Raw genomic sequence first — 16,837 nt, 5'->3', positions numbered from 1 at the left:
GATGACTGAGAATTCTTTCTCTCAGGCTAACTATAATTATTCAATATAAATAGGATTTAAATACTGTATAAGCAAATTTGCTTTATGTTAAAAAGAAAAAATAGAGTTAGAAATTATTAACAGCAAGGATTTATCATAATATGACATTATATGTCAGGCACTGTGCTAAATACTTTATATGGAGTATTCAGTCCTCCTAACATCCCTAGAGCTCAATACTCACACAATTCTAATACAGTCCTAGGCATTTCCTCTTGGCAGTTTACCAATTTGAAAAAATTGATTAAAAATTAAATTTCTGTTGGTCATGGTGGTGCATGCCTGTAATCACAGCACTCAGAAGGCTGAAGCAGGAGGATTGCTGCAAGTTCAAGGCCAGCGTGGGCTACATCGTGAATTCAAGGTCAGCCTAAACTACATAGCAAGACCTTGTCTCAAAAAAAAAAATTAGTTTATTTTTTTTTCAACTGTAATTACTACTTTTATTTTTTTGTTTTGTTAAATTCTTTTATTGGTACATTTTAGGTATACAACACAATTACACTTCTCATTGGGAATTGTACCTTTACATAATGCACCTTGGTTCTTATTTTTTCCCCATTCCCAGCCCTCCCTTCACCCCCTCCACCCTTCCCTATTTACAAAGACTTTATTTCCATTTTTTCCATTTCTCATCATTTTTCCTTTCCCTTCTTTCCTTTCCCCGCCCCTCCCACTACCCCTGCCCCTTTGGACCTTTGCTTCCTATTTTACATTATTGATTATTCATTCTAATCATTGGTACATTTTAGGTATACAATATAATGACATTCATCATTGGAAATTTGCACCTTTACATAATCTCTCTTGGTTCTTATTTTTCACCCTTGCCCAGCCCTCTCTTCCACCCCTCCAGTCCTCCCTATTTACAAAGATTTTGTTCCTATTTTTCCATTTTCTCTTATTAACTAGATTCCCTTCTTTCCTTTCCCCTACCCCTCCCATTCCCCTCCCATTCCCCTCCCCCTTTGCCCCTTTTCTTCCTATTTCACATTACCTATTATACATTTTAGTTCTTATTTGCACTTTCAGTTTCTCAAACCAGAGAAACTATTCAGTATTTACACATGTGTGTCCTATTTATTTCACTTAAGAGTATCACCTCAATGTGCATCCATTTAGCTATAAATGCCTCTAATTTCTCATTTTTTATGGCTGAGTAGTACTCCATTTTATTAAAAAGCCACATTTTCTTTATCCAGTCTCCAGTTGATGGCCATTTGGGCTGTTTCCAAGTTGTAGCTATCACAAACTGTGCTGCTATGAACATGGGTGCACATATATCACTGGGGGATGATTCTTTTAATTCTTTGGGGAAGATCCCCAGCAGTGGAATAGCAGGGTCAAATGGGACTTCCAGTCCTAGCTCTTTGAGATATCTCCATACTGATTTCCACAGTGGTCGCACCAGTCTACACTCCCACCAGCAGTGGAGCAGGGTTCCTCTTTCCCTACAGCCCTGCCAGCATTTGTTATTGGTTGACTTCATGATAGCAGCCATTCTTTCTGGAGTGATGTGGAATCTCAGCATTGTTTTCATTTGCATCTCTCGAATGACCAGTGATGTTGAACATTTTTTCATGTATTTATTTGCTATTTCTACTTCTTTGTCTGAGAAATGTCTGTTCATTTCAGATGCCCATTTTTGGATTGGGTCTTTAAATTTGGGAGGTCTGATCTTTTTAAGTTCTTTATAGATTCGAGATAGTAGCCCTTTGTCTGAGGAAGAGCAGGTGAAGATTTTTTCCCACATTGTGGGTTGTCTCTTCACACTGCTGGTGGTTTCTCTTGCTGTGCAGAAGCTTTTAAATATGAAGAGATCCTATTTGTTGATTGTTTGTGCTAGTTCACAGGCAACTGAGGTTTTGTTCATAAAATCTTTTCCTACACTGATGTCTTCAAGGGTTCTACCTAACCTCTGTTCCAACTGGTTCAGAGTTTCTATTTTAATATTTAGATCTTTAATCCATTTGTATTTTAGTTTAGTGCATGGTGAGAGATATAGGTCTAGTTTTAATCTTTAGCAAGTTGAAGGCCAATTTTTCCAGCACCATTTATTAAAGAGGCTATCTTTCCTCCAGTGAGGGTGTTTGGCTCCTTTATCGAAGATGAGATGGCTGAGTGTGTCTGGCATTGTTTCTGGATCATCTAATCTGTTCCACTGGTCCTCAGGTCTGTTTCTTTGCCAGTACCATGCTGTTTTTATCACAGTAGCTTTGTAGTAGAGTTGCAGGTTGGGGATTGTGATACCCCCTGCCATGTCTCTGTTACCTAGAATTGCTTTTGCTATTCTGGGTCTCGTCTTCTTCCAAATGAATTTTTGGACTGTTTTCTAAAGGTCCATGAAGTATGCTGCTGGGATCTCAATTGGAATTGCATTCAATCTATATAGCAGTTTTGGAAGTATGGCCATTTTCAGTATGTTAACCCTTCCTACCCAGGAGCAGGGGATGTCTGTCTACTTTCTGATAGCATCTTCAATCTCTTTTTTCAGAGTGCCTTAGTTTTCACAGAAGAGGTCTTTGATTTCTTTTGTTAGGTTGATTCCTAGGTATTTCAGTTTTTTGGATGCTATTGTGAAAGGAATTATTTGCCCTATTTCTCTCTCAGTGAGTCTGTCATTCATGTAGAGGAAAGCTATTGATTTTTGTATGTTGATCTTGTAACCAGCTACTTGACTGAATTTGGTTATTAAGTCTAGAAGACTTTTGGTAGAATTATTGGAGTCTTCTTTATAGAGTATCATGTCATCTTCAAATAATGAGAATTTGACTTCTTCATTTCCTATCTTTATTCCTTTTATTTCTTTCTCTTGTCTAATTGCCATGGCTGATGTTTCTAAAACTATATTGAACAAGAGTGGTGATAGTGGACATCCTTGTCTTGTTCCTGATTGTAGTGTGAAGGATTTCAGTTTTTGATCATTTAGTATGATATTGGCTGTTGGTTTTTCATAGATGGATTTTATCAGTTTGAGGTAGAGACCATCTATTCCATTTTTTTGTAGGGTTTTTATCATAAATGTGTGTTGGATTTTGTCAAATGCTTTTTCTGCATCTATGGAGATAATCATATGGTTTTTGTCCTTGGCTCTATTGATATACTGTATTACATTGATTGATTTGCATATGTTGAACCATCCCTGCATCCCTGGGATGAATCCCACTTGGTCAGGGTGTATGATCTTTTTGATGATCTTCTGCATTCCATTTGCCAGTACCTTATTAAGGATTTTTGCATCTATGTTCATTAGTGAGATTGGCCTATAGTTCTCCTTTTCGGTTGGGTCTTTCTCTGCTTTGGGGATCAAGGTGATGCTTGCTTCCAGGAATGAATTTGGGAGGATTGCTTCCCTTTCAATTTCACTGAAGAGTTCAAACAGTAGTGGCAGTGGTTCCTTTCTAAATGTCTTGTAGAATTCAGCAGTGAAGCCATCAGGGCCCAGGCTTTTCTTAGTTGATAAGTTTTTAATTATATTTTCAATTTCATTGGTTGATATTGGGTTGTTCAGAATTTTTAGGTCTTCTTTGTTCAACTTTGGTAATTCATATGTATCTAGGAATCTGTCCATTTCTTCTGTGTTTTCATAGGTTCTGGAAGTAGGTATTGATGATCCTCTGGATTTCTGCTGGGTCTGTTGTAATTTCACCCTTTTCATTCCTAATTGCATGGATTTGGGCCTTTTCTTTCCTTTTTCTGATAAGGTTGGCTAAGGGCTTGTCAATTTCGTTGATTCTTTTGAAGAACCAACTCTTGGCTTCATTGATTTTTTGTATCATTCTCTTAGTCCCCATTGCATTGATTTCTCCTCTGATCTTTGTAATTTCCTCCCTTGTATGAGCTTTGGGGTTGTCCTGCTCTTTTCCTAGAAGCTTGAGGTTCAGCATCAGGTTATTTAATTGGGCTTGTTCTGTTTTCCTAATATGCATATTCACTGCTATGAATTTCCCTCATAAGATTGCTCTCATTGTGTCCCATAGATTCTGATATGTTGTACTGTCATTGTCATTTAATTGAAGGAACTGTCTGATTTCTTCTTTAATTTCCTCTGTGTCCTATTGGTTATTCAGAAGTGTGCTGTTCAATTTCCATGTGTTTATGAAATTTTTCCAGTTTCTTTTGCTATAGATCTCCAATTTCATTGCACTATGGTCAGATAATATACAGGGGATATCTTCAATTCCTTTGCACTTAAACATGTTCTATGTGTCAGTATGTGGTCTATTTTGGAGAATGACCCATGCGCAGCTGAGAAGAATGTGTATTCTGATTTTGTGGGGTGAAAGACTCTGTAAACATCTGTTAAGTTCATTTGTTCAAGAGTTTGATTGACTTCTAGTATTTCATTACTTATTTTTTGCCTAGTTGATCTATCTATTTGTGACAGTGGGGTGTTGAGGTCCCCCACTACAATTGTATTAGTGCATATATGACTTTTCATGTCTGTTAGTATTTGTTTTATACAGTTGGGTGCACTAGTGTTTGGTGCATAGATATTTATGATTGTCATCTCTTCCATTGGATTCTTCCCTTTACAAGGATGTAGTGTCCTTCTTTGTCTCTCTTAATCAGTGTTGATTTGAAATCTACTTGATCTGCAAAGGATAGCTACTCCTGCTTTTTTTCGGGTTCCTGTCACATGCAGTATTGTTTCCACCCTTTAACTTTCAGTCTATGTGTTTCATTTTGAATTAAGTGTGTTTCTTGTATGCAGCATATTGTTGGATTTTGCTTCTTGACCCATTCTGCCAGTCTATTTCTTTTGATTGGTGAATTGAGACCATTAACGTTGATGGTTATAACCTAAACGTATTGACTTGTCATTGCCATGACTTTTTCTTTTTGTTGGGTTCTCCCCCTTTACATTTAATTTCTTGTCATGCCAGATGGGTTCATTCTGCTTTGCTTCCTGGGGTTGTGACCTTCAATGGCTGTTCCTAGGATATAAAATTCTTTGGAGTGCTGGTTTGGTATTCACGAAGTTCCTAAGGTGCTCTTTGTCATGAAAGTATCTTATTTCTCCATCCATTTTGAAAGATAGTTTTGCAGGGTACATCAATCTAGGTTGGAGGCTGTTTTCCTTTAGGGTTTGAAATATGTCACTCCAAGCTCTTCTTGCCTTGATGGTTTGTGTTGAGAAGTCTGCTGTGATTCTGATGGGCTTTCCTTTGTATGTGATTTGTTTCTTTTCTCTGACTGCTTGTAGAACTCTGTTCTTCTGTTGAGTTTCTGGAATCTTAACAATTAGATGCCTATGTGTAGATTTTTTTTGATCAAGGCTATTTGGAGTGCTATATGCCTCACTTATCTGTATGTCAAGTTCTTTTCCCCTGCTTGGGAAGTTTTTTGCCATTACTTCTGCAAAGAGTTTTTTTTAATGTCATCTGCACTCTCTCCTCTTTCTTCATTGACTCTGATCAGTCTTATGTTTTTCTTCTTTGCATCGTCTAGCAGCTGCTGGATTGACTTCTCGTGTTCCCTTATAATTTTGAAGCAATTTTTCTTTTCCTGGTCATTAATTGCAATCCTATTTTGTATATCTGAAATTCTGTCCTCACATTGGCTCATTCTGCTGTGTAGACTTTCAATGGAGTTTTTCATGTCCTGGAAATCTATTTGCATCTGTTTTATGGATTCCATTTGTTTCTTATGTTGGGATTCCATCATGTTCCTCAGCTCGTCTCTAGATTTATTAATCATGTCTTGCACTAGGAGCACAATTTCTCCTGTTATCTGAGAAACTAGTTCTGATTTCATTTTTTCCAGATTCCCTTTTGTTGCCAGTTCAGTGGGTCCAGGTGGTTGAGTATCAGAGTGTTCCATCTCATTTCCCTTTGGGGTTGTTGTAGGTGATCTGGAAGTCTGGTTTTGAGACTTATTTATGTGTTTTCTCATTTCAACTGGGGGTAGGGGTGGGAGGGTGCTGCTGGTGCCTGCAGGGCTCACCTCATCCGAGCTGGGAGAGTTGGGACAGGGGCTGGGAGCAGTGGTAGGGATGGTGGCCTGGAAGCCCCTTCCTCTGCTCCAGGAGCAGCGGGACAGAAGGCAGCCCAAAAGCCCTTTCCTCTGGGCTGGGAGCAGCGGGAGGGATGGAGGCCGGGAAGCCCCTTCCTCTGGACCAGGAGCAGTGGGATGGGAGCTCAGAAGCCCCTCCCTCTGGGCCAGGAGCGGAATGATGGATGACAGCCCAGAAGTCCCTTCCTCTGGGCCGGGAGAGGCAGGATGGATGGTGGCCCCAAAGCCCTTTCTTCTGGGGTGGGAGCAGTGGGAGGGATGGTGGCCGGGAAGCCCCTTCCTCTGGATCAGGAGCAGTGGGACCGCAGCTCAGAAGCCCCTATCTCTGGCCTGGGAGCGGAGGGACCAAAAAAATTAGTTTCTATCTCTCTTATCTTTGAGTACAGAATGAGAAGCAGAAGCCACCCTAACCCACATGGACCACAGATTGATGCGATCCATGACCCATGCAAAGACAGGACTGTACCCAGCCTGACCCAGCACCCAGTGGGTGTCCCGTGGGCTTGGCACTCTTCTGTGACTCCTCACCCATCCTGTTGCCACTTCCATCTCTACAGCTGTTGCACTTGTCCTGCAGAAAATTCACACACAGTGGGAGTGAGCTGCTATGGGGAAGCAGAAACAGACCGAAAAGATGAGCTCTTCCTGAGGGAAAAGCTGGAGCCCAGAGGCTGTTGACTTCTATGAGGTAACGCAGGCTCCACTGTGGGCTGCCAGGCATCTGTCCATATCTCCTTGTTGACAGTACTCAGAGCAATATTTGATGCCCGAGTTCTCACAAAACTTAGGGTTTTTCTTTCTCAAATGCTTCTCAGGGGTTCTGCAGTTTGGGGCCAATTACAAGTATGCCTGCTATTCCAGAAATATTTTTTTGTGTATCTAAATGCCCATTAATTGTTGGGACTTGGTCTGTGAAGCAATCTTGTGCTGTGTCCTGGCTTTGGAAAATTCCACCACAGAGACTCTGTCCCTGGTGCTGTCTCTGACCACTAAAAAGTTTTGTGTTTATTTTTAACTTTGCAAAAAAGATACATACTTATTTCACAGAAGTTAGACAAAAAAACAAGTAAAAGGAAAGCAAGAAAACACTCATGATTCTGTTTATCTAATTAAGACAAGAGTTCACATCCTTTTTTGTGTGTGTCTCCCCCATAAAAGGGCTTATACAATGCAAACTATTTTGGATTTGGCTATTTAATGATATTCAAGGCAGGGTTTTTCCGTGTCCACAAATACACTACTATCCCTTCAACAACACAGTATCCCATTGTGTGGGTACAGCCCCTTTAATACATAAGTAAGGGTGAATTTGGTAGGTGTCATATGTCCCAAGAACTTCATACTAAAGCAGATACTGTAACAGCTGATTGGAAGAATTAAAAAAATTTTTTTTTAAATGGTTGTTCTTCTAATGGTATGTCACAGAATGGGTTTGGTTACTTTTTCTCTTGAGACTCATTTCTTTTTTCTTATTGCATTAACTGCTCAGTAGCTCTGAGGCTCTGTATAAAGAGCCTCCACGTGCCTGAAAAGCGTAACAAAAAAATGAGCTAAACATGACTTAGAGACCCAGGACTGACTGCTTTGTCCTCTCTTGGGCGTGTTACTCTGTCCATGAAGTGTCATCAGACCAAGGTGGAGGACACACACAGCCGGTGGTGTGCAGAGCACTCTGCCCTTGAAAAGGCTGTCTGGTCACCGAAATGGCTCTTTGTCATCTATAGAGAGAATTTCTGGTACTGCCTTTTCTGCTTTTCATTTTTCCAAATTTTAATGTGCAAGACAAAGGTCCTTTGCTTATTACAGCATTCTGAGGTTCTGAAGGGAGTAGAAGAAACAGGAGTGAGTTTGCTAGAGCTTTGGGTTGTTAGTCCAGCACTAGTTCTGTCTAGTTCTGGTTCGTGAGACAATGGCCACGCCCCGGAACAGCAGCCCCAGAGCAGTGACAGGTACATCCGGGTACTTCCGGGTGGCTTTCGCCAGCTCCTGTGACTCGCGGGCAGGCAGGAGGCGCTCCTCTCCCTGGTCTCCCCAGTCTGCACACTTGTAGAGAGAACCTCTGAAACAGCAGAGCCCCAGTTTCCCCTAACCTGGACCCCAAAGACAAGGCAATCTTTTTTGATTTGTGTTAGTGCCCAGCCCTCTGTCTGGCGTGGGCGCTGTGCCACGTCTGATTCAGATGCGCTAAGGAGCTTAGCATCACTTCAGACCCTGCACTTCTTACGATGGACGATGGACGCATGTTGGGAGTGGGAGCAGAGCGCTGTCAGAGAGAAGCTGAATCACAGGTAAACTTAGCACAAGGCCATGTGAAGGGCCCGGAGCGCTCTCAGATCTGCGTGGCCCCAGAAGACCTGCCCCGTGCTCACAGCGCCCATCAGCAGGGTGGGAGGCACCTTCTGTCTGTCTGGGCTTCACTCTGGCTAACAGGTCTCATCCTCTCCCACACTGTAACCCTCATCCCAGCTTCTCTTAGCTCAGAGGCATTTGTTTTGACTATCATTTCTAGAGTTGAGTGGTATTTCATCAACAGTCCTTGATTTTTTTTTTTTTTTTTTTTTGGTGCCAGAGATTGAACCCAGGGTCTTTGCACTGAACTATATCCCCAGCGCTTTTTAATTGAATTTTGAGACAAAGTCTTGCTAAACTGCTGAACTGCCTGGGTTGGGCTTGAACTTGTAATCCTCCTGCCTCAGCCTCCCAGAGTCCTGGGATTACAACCAGGCTTAGTCTTTGAATCTTGCTTGTGTTTCGTCTTGGCTCTTGGAGTCACACTTGACTCTCTCATTGCACTTTTCTGGCCTTGCGCTGCCACCCTGAGCTGCAGCCTTCACCCTGACCAGTTTCCTTCACCTTGTGATCTAGGCAGACGACACCACACCCTCTGCTGCCCTCTAGCCTTCCAAAAGGGCACTACAGCACTTGAATGTGAACTCAACTCCTGATGGCTGATGAAGATTCAGGTTCCTCAGTTGTCTCAGCTTCTTCTCATTAGGTTTGGGGCCTTCCTGCACAGGTGATCCTAAAGTTTGGGTGAGGCATCATTACCCACAGCCACTTGCTCCTTTTCAATACATGTATGAAATAAACAAGGAGCAGGAGGCTGAGGCAGGAGGATCACTTGAGCCCAGGAATTCAAAACCAACCTGTGCAACAGCGAGATCTCATCTCATAAAAGAAAGGGGTGGAGTAAAGGAGGAAAACGGAGACAATGGACCTGATATACATGTATAAAATGTCACAGTGAACTGCACAATTATTCTGTACAATGCTTTGTATATGCTCTCATAATATGCACCCATAATAAAAAGAATATTTAAAAAAGAAATAAATAAGAGGGTAGATGAGTAATCATGGATGCAGAATCTCCTCTCTGAATAACACAAATCTACTGGATTACGTTTGAGCTCCTTTTTCTACACCTGCTTTTGTCCTGAGGGTGACCATTACCCAGAAGGGAGAGAAAGAGCCTTGGTTTTTTGCATATTTCATTGGGACCAATTATTGAGAGATGGTACATTTAGTAAATGGACCACTCACTGACTATTGTAGTGATCTCAGCCCAAATGATCCAGTCTTTCGTGGGAATCAAAGCTTTGATGTGCATTTGAGTATAGTACAAGTCCATACCCAAGTCCAGTGCTTCTCAAACTTTACTGAGCATCAAAATCTCCTGGAGGAGGGCCAGGGATCTAGCTCAGTGGTTCTGCCACCTGCCTTGCCAGCACAGGGTCCAGAGTTTGATCCCCAGTACCCCCCAAAAAAAATCTCCTGGAGGAATTGTTAAAACAGATTACTGGGCCTCACTTCCAAAAATTTGGATTCAGCAGGTTAAGCAGGGCCTTGAGAATCTGTGTTTCTAACAAGTTCCCAGGTGAAACTTGGCTGTTCCTGGACCTCAGAGTAGCAAGCACTCCTGTCCCCATCTACCTCTGGTGGAGAAGGTGGAGGAAATTAGTATTTGTTCCAAAGGGAAAATAAAGAAGGTAACAGTCAAATTCAGAAATGCCAAGTCCAATTATGCAATGATAGAGTAATCTCACAGGCCAGGCTATTGTCTTGAGAAACAACTTTCCATATCTGGAAATTTAGCCCTTCTTCTAGCACATAAAAAGATAAATCGAACTTGAGAAGCACTGAGCTATGGAATAGAGGAAATTGCCCTTCCCACAGTTAGGATGCAATCAGAGAACAAAGACTAGGACACAGAGGACACCTTGCCTCTTTCCAGGCCTGAGACTATAGAGAGGTGGTAGGACAGAAGAGAACTGTGCATTCCTGGTTCTTCCTCCCTGAGGTCCAGCATCCGGTGCAGGACAAATGGAGGGGAGCCCCGAGGCAGGGGTACTTGTGTTTGTGGAACTCTGGGAGAAGCCCCTACTGGGGCTGGACCTGAGCAGTCTAGGATGCAGCCACATCAGTTAGAAGCACACAGTAATGCTGTGTGGTTCTGGCACGGCACAGACAGTACTGAGAAGATACCGATTTGGATAACAGTCATGTAGCTCTTCCGAGCAGGCCACAGAGCAGAGCCACAGGAATGTCCTGGCTGGGGATCACAGACACCCCTCAAGGCAGCCTCTAGTGCCTGCAAAAGCTGAGGGAGGCTGATCCAGCCTCCTGGACCCCGGGGAAGTATGGGAAGCCAATCAGTGCTGGATGGATCTCTGGCCTCAGAGTCCCACTGCAAGGGCCAGGAGGGCAGGATGCAACTAGCTCATTAAGGATCACCTGCTAGCAAACCAGAGGAGGGGAAGAGCATTATGCTCAGGGCTCTGAATACACATATGACATCTTTGTGCACATTAGAAAAGGCAAGCAAAATATTTGCCTGCCTTGTAAGTGCAAGGTCTTGAATTTGATCCCTGGGAAAGAAAGAAAAGGAAGGAAGGAAGGAAAGAAAGAAAGAAAGAAAGAAGGGAAGGAAGGAAGGAAGGAAGAAAGAAAGAACGAACGAACAAATGAGCGAGCAGAGCAAAATATGTCCCTCTGGGCTGATTTATTGGAGAGGCACCCCTTCTCCAGTGGATGCACCTCAGCCAGTTCCTGCTTGGCCTGCAAGGCATAGGCCAGGATGAAGGTCCCACTGCAGCCACACCCTGGTAAGTTCAAGACACAAATGTACACACCACACATCGCAGCTGGGCCAGACTCTTCTCTGCTACATCCCTGCCATCAGACACCATCTTAGCAAGTTAGGAAGAGTACAGATTAAGAGCATTTTTATCCCACAGAGACTTCATGTAAGTGGACTACTGAAATGACACAGTGCACTAAACTTCAAGCTGAACTAGCCACAGTGCTAAAGTGTGTCTACTTACAGAATAGGGGCTTGGCTGAGATGTGAGGTTGGTGAATGAGTGGAATTGCCTAGACTGGCTGCTGTGATTACCCCACCCCCATGCTGTCTGCAGGTTGCACATCTCTGCTGCTCCTCCCTCCCCCTGAATCTGGATTGGCCATCTGAGGGCCAGTGAGATGTTAGCAAACACAAAGCAAGCAGAGACTTGAAAACATACTTGTGGACAGGCCTGCCTTGTCCATCACCTGAGACGGGCCTGTTGCAGGACAAACTACTAGGTGCAGAGGCCCCAAAGCAGCAAAAACTCCAAGCACAAAAAGCTCAGGCTAAGCCTGCATGGAGAGACTTGGCCAAACCCTAGCACAGCTCCTAATAGCCCCACTGCTCCCTTGAGTTCCTGTGTGGACAAATTCAAGGCTTACAAGAGAACCCAGAGTGTGCTCCAGCCTCCTGACCTCACCGACTTACTTAAAACATCACCACCAACAAACTGCTTACAGTTGCGAATCCTCCCTCTGTCTGACTCCTACAACAAGTCCTCCCCCAAGCCTTGACACCATTCCTTTGAAATGAGATCATCAGGCAGGACTGGGCCCCTGTCTCCCAGTCTGTGTGGGAGAAGGCAGCTAATGGATAAGCCCAGTTATCAGACACACAGGCCTAATTATACTGACACTGAGCAGCCCTCTTGCAGGCTTTTTCTCCATTTTCACTTCTGATTCTGTGGGTTGCTGGGGCGCTACCATTCTTTCTTTAACCCAGTGACCCTGCCGCACATTAGAATAGAGGACAGCTGTTTCTCTGAATGCAACAGTTATTGAATAGAACTCTGCTTGTACTGCCCTCATTACCCAGCTTGTTATCGGTGGCAGGCCCCAGCTGCCCCATCAGCCCTTTGCCCATGGAGAGCCCAAAATACCTGAGTGAGGTTACCTTAGGCCTTCAAGTTCCCATCCAGCCAGTCCAGCCCAGAAATGCCACGCCACCCTAATCACTGTTTGAGATATAATGAAATTTGTTACTTGAATCCACTGAACTTTGGGCTGGTCTATTACTGTAAGAGCTGGATTTTAGAAGTATGGGTTTTCCCTGCAAACTTATGCTATAAAGCAAGTTCAATTTGTGACTCCATTTCACTTGTTATGATGATACAAGGCCCAACTGAAAATGTCCAAACTAAATCACCTAGGAGGGTTGGATTGCATAACAAAACACAAAGTGAATGGATTCTTAAAACCATTAAACTACATTCTGGGCTAAAAGTCTACAAGGGGGAATGAATAGTCACCCTCCAGTTGAAAGAGACCGGCAGCAAGCTAAGGACTCCACGTGCCTGTCTTAGTCTATTTGGGGGACTACAACAAAGTACATAAACCGGACAGCTTATAAGTAACAAATTCATCTCTCACAGCTCTGGTGGCTGGCAAGTCCAAGGTCCAAGGTACCAGACGATTCAGTGTCTGCTGACAGCTCCGGGGCTGGTTTGTAGAAGACACTTCTTTCTGTGCCCTCTCTTGGTGGAAAGGAAAATGGCCCCTGGGCCTCTTTTATAAGGGCATTGATCCTGTTCTTAAGGTCTCCACACTCCCAGCCTAATCACCTCCTGAAGCCCCACCTGCTAATTCCTGTTCCAGCTAAAATTCTAACACATGAAAGGGGGGACAAACATTCATTCCATCACAGTGCCTATCTATCACATACATCATCTCATCTTTTCTTAAAGATTCTTACAGAATTATAACATATCAATGTGTTTCAACTAGGAGCAAGATGGGTTTTTAAGTAACTAGTTACTAACAACTTGTTACTGGTATATGCTAATTTTTCCAAGGGCTAATTCAAATGTTAAGTGGCCTCCAGGTTCTCCCAGTAGAAAGGCTAATCTACCTCCCCTTCCCTGAGAAGTGCTTTCAGGAGTGGGTGAGAAGGATGGAGCTGCTGAGGATGCCATAGGATTTGCTTGCTACTGTGTAGGAGTTATTGGTTTCATGTCACACAGATATAAAGGAGATTAAGAGCTTTAGTCAGGTGTGATTGATTGTCATGTTTGCCAACAAGAGGCAAGAAGCACAACCCTTGTGCCCCTGACTCTGCTAATCAATATCTGAGCATATTTATCATTTTCTACTAGGCTGGGTATGAGTCTCATTCCTCAAAATGCCCACATTTTACTGTAGCTGAGAGTTCTTTGATTGTTTTGATGTTTTTAAGCAAAATTTACAACTTTTTTGCAGTGTGAGGATTAAACTCAGGGCCTTTCGAATACGTAGTTAGTGTTCTTCCACTGAGGGACACTCCCAGCCCAGCAAAATTTACAAATGCAGTGAATTAAATTACAAGTAGCCAAATCTTGCCTTCCATAAAGATGTTTGCTATAAAACTAGCTCAGTTAGAAATACATCATGGTCTTGATAACTAACTAGAGGTGAGAGAAGATGCTGGTGCTGGTTGGAAAAGTCTTTTCTGCCATGAGGTGCTTAGTAGGCTTCTGAGAGGGAAACACCTTTTTTTATGACCTGGAAAATAAGTGCCTGATGTAATTTACAAAATCAAGCAAGTTTGGAAATGTTATTGACATAGATGAAACAATTCAACTGACACCAAAGATGTAAGGATCCTGGACAAAACCCAAAAATTATTTTGCAATTTGGGAAAGATCTCAACCACTATCTGGAAGGCATACCATTCTGAAATGCTGACACTGTAGATGGGAAAACCCCCAGAAATTGGCAAAGGCAGCAAAATATTAATAAATGTATGCATTAGCATAAGGTACATAATTTTAAAGTTGCTTTCTGTGTATAAAGATTCTTTATAGCATTACTGGAATGTTCACTACATTCTTTTTTTTCCCCCTGTTCACTACATTCAACATGGAAAGCTATATCTACACAGTGCCATTTTTCATGAATATGCCACTCTGTATTACAAAGTGCTATGGTTTAAAGATGAATGTCCCCCCAAAGACTCAGGTATTGTGGGCTTGACCCCCAGTACAACCGCGTTCAGAGGTGCGGCCCAGAGAGATGATAGGACCACAAGGGTCATAACCCCACCAGTGGGTTAATCTTCTGATGAGCTCATAGCTGAATGGGCTGTAAGGAGGTGGAACCCAGTTGGAATAGGCAGGTCACTGGAGGTGTGCATTTTGTTGTTGGTGCTGGTGCTTGTGCTGGGGATTGAACCCGGGGCCTGCACACTGAGCTACATTCTCAGCCCTTTTTATTTTTTTGAGAGTCTCAGTTGCCTATGCTGGGCTTGAACTTGTGATCTTCCTGCCTCAGCCTCCTAGAGTGCTGGGATTACAGTCTGTGATACCCAGCCCTCCTAGGCCCCTTCCTCTTTGGTTCTCTTGTTCTCTTTCTGTTTCCTGGCCGCCATGAGGTGGGCAGCTTTCCTTGGCCCTGCCCTTCTGCAATGCTGTTTCTACCTGGGAGCCAGCTGGCCATGGACTGAAACTTCTGGAATCCAAACAAATCTTCCCTCCTCTAAGTTGTTTTACTCAGGTGTTTGGTCACAGTAATGGAAACTGATGAATACAGGCTGTTAACCTAGCATACGTTTACTGAGCACCTGCTGTTTTCCAGGTACTGTGCTGGGTGGTAGAGCACTCAGAAATGGGTTATCATGCAGTGTAAAGAGTTCTGTAATGGAGAGAGGTAAAACTTCCATGAGGGAGAGATGCTTTTGTGCTCATTCTACCCTTAATTTCTTACAAACATGTCATCACGTGATTAGGATTCCATTCTCTAGTCAAGGAAATGGAGCCACAAAAACACTGATTTTCCTAACATTATTCCCACTGTCATCTTCACTGATACTTCTCGAGCCCTTGCTAAATGAGTGCCCCGGCTTGATATTCATTTTCTCAGTGTTCACAGTAATGCCCAAGTTTAGAGAAATTTCTTCATTTAACACTGAGGCCCGTTGTTTCCTACGGACTGGGAATATAAGGATGAAGTCCTTGCCTTTGAAGATTTTTTTACCTAACTTGTAAGTTTTTTTTGCAAATGGGAAGGGGACCAAGAGATGCAGAGAGAGGCGAGGGAGGGAGAGGGAAAGTAAAAAGAATTAAGATGTGTTACGTACTTGTGCCAACTTCCTGTGATGAATGCAATCCCTGAGCACTGCAAACATGTACTAATAAAAATTTTAAAAATTAAATAAAGGAAAATAGAAAAAAATAGAAGACCCTGGAGCTAATGATGGCCAAGCTGGGGTTAGTACGAGAACAGGCACAGAACTGTGTTCATCCCAGGATGTTAAACACACCTCCACTGACGAACATAGTTGCTGGCTGTGTCAGCTTCTGGGCCAGGTAACAAGGAGGTTGGACTCCAGATCTCCCGCAACATGGCAGCCCATGGGACCTCAAGTTGGGCAAACACACAGGGGGAGCAGTGGTGGGCTCACGTGGATTGGAGCACCACACAGAGGGAGCCCTTTCCCAGTGGAGAGCTTCGGTCACGTGCCCTCCCACCCCTCATCCTTTACTTCTCATTCCAGGGCTGCCAGCAAGATGCCAGGGACTTACTGCAGGCTTTTCTTATTTATTTTTGTCTCCCTGAGGTTCTGCATGTGTGTACTTTCCGGTTTCCAAAGCGCTGAAAGATATACTGTCCCCTTTCCCTCAGTGGGTTGCTGTAGAGCTGTTCACAGAAATAACACATTTCAAAGAGATTGGTAGAGATGTAGCATACACTGTAATTCAGAGTCGTCCTTGTCACACTGTTGGAACCTCAGTCTTGACCTCTGGGATTTGTCTGGCCTAATGAAGGTTGCAGCAAACATGATTTTTGCCTGGAGTTTTACATTTTTGGAAGGAGGTTTAGGATTGTTTAAACACAGATTAAGTCCATCTAACTGAGTAAGCATTTTAAGGTCTTTTGAAGTGTAACCATCATTTATGGCATCTCCCAGTTAGAGGTGGTGGTGGACAGGGAGGAGAGAGGTGGTCCATGCCCTCTGTGACACTGATTTACTAACAGGAAAGTTGTTTAGTGTAGTGATCAAGAACAGGAGTTGGCAAGTTTTATCTGATCAAGGTCAGATAGTAATTATTTAAGGTTTTGTGGGCTATATGATCACCATCACAGCAACCTAACTCTGACTTTGGAGCATGAGAGCAGCCATAGACAACAGCAAACAAATGGGCAAAGCTATGTTCCATTAAAGCTTTATTTGTAAAAATTAAGCAGTGGGGCCCAAGGATGTAGCTCAGGGGTGCAGCACCTGCATGGAAAGTGTGAGGCCCTGAGTTTGATTCCTGGTACCAAAAAAGAAAAAAAAAAAAAAAAAAGAAAGAAAAGGAAAAATCAAACTGTGGGCCAGATGTGCCTGTGGGCCATACATACTTTGCTGACCTCCTTTTAGAACAAATGTCTCTATCAGCAGACTGCACATTTTACTTTCTAGGCTGTGTCTCTAACTGGACAATCCATGAATCCCTCCAAGTCTCAGGTGTCTCAACTATAAAGTAGG

At 43.2% G+C, this 16,837-nt stretch overlaps 1 long non-coding RNA gene across 1 annotated transcript in view; it reads right to left on the bottom strand.

Moving 5' to 3' along the window:
• Positions 1 to 13,063, bottom strand: part of LOC110350323 (uncharacterized) — a 73,062-nt gene extending 59,999 nt beyond the window's left edge. Inside the window, exon 1 of the long non-coding RNA XR_015442829.1 lies at positions 12,766 to 13,063. This is a non-coding gene — a long non-coding RNA (uncharacterized LOC110350323). The remainder of the gene's footprint in view (positions 1 to 12,765) is intronic.
• Between the last annotated feature and the right edge of the window lie 3,774 nt (positions 13,064 to 16,837).

The sequence above is a fragment of the Heterocephalus glaber genome, unplaced genomic scaffold (genome assembly GCF_053883595.1).
Source record: "Heterocephalus glaber isolate CG9 unplaced genomic scaffold, H.glaber_assembly_v1.0 deba00001555, whole genome shotgun sequence".
Lineage (NCBI taxonomy): Eukaryota > Metazoa > Chordata > Mammalia > Rodentia > Bathyergidae > Heterocephalus > Heterocephalus glaber.
Note: the sequence above shows the minus strand (reverse complement) of the source record. Positions and strands in the feature narration are given on the sequence as shown.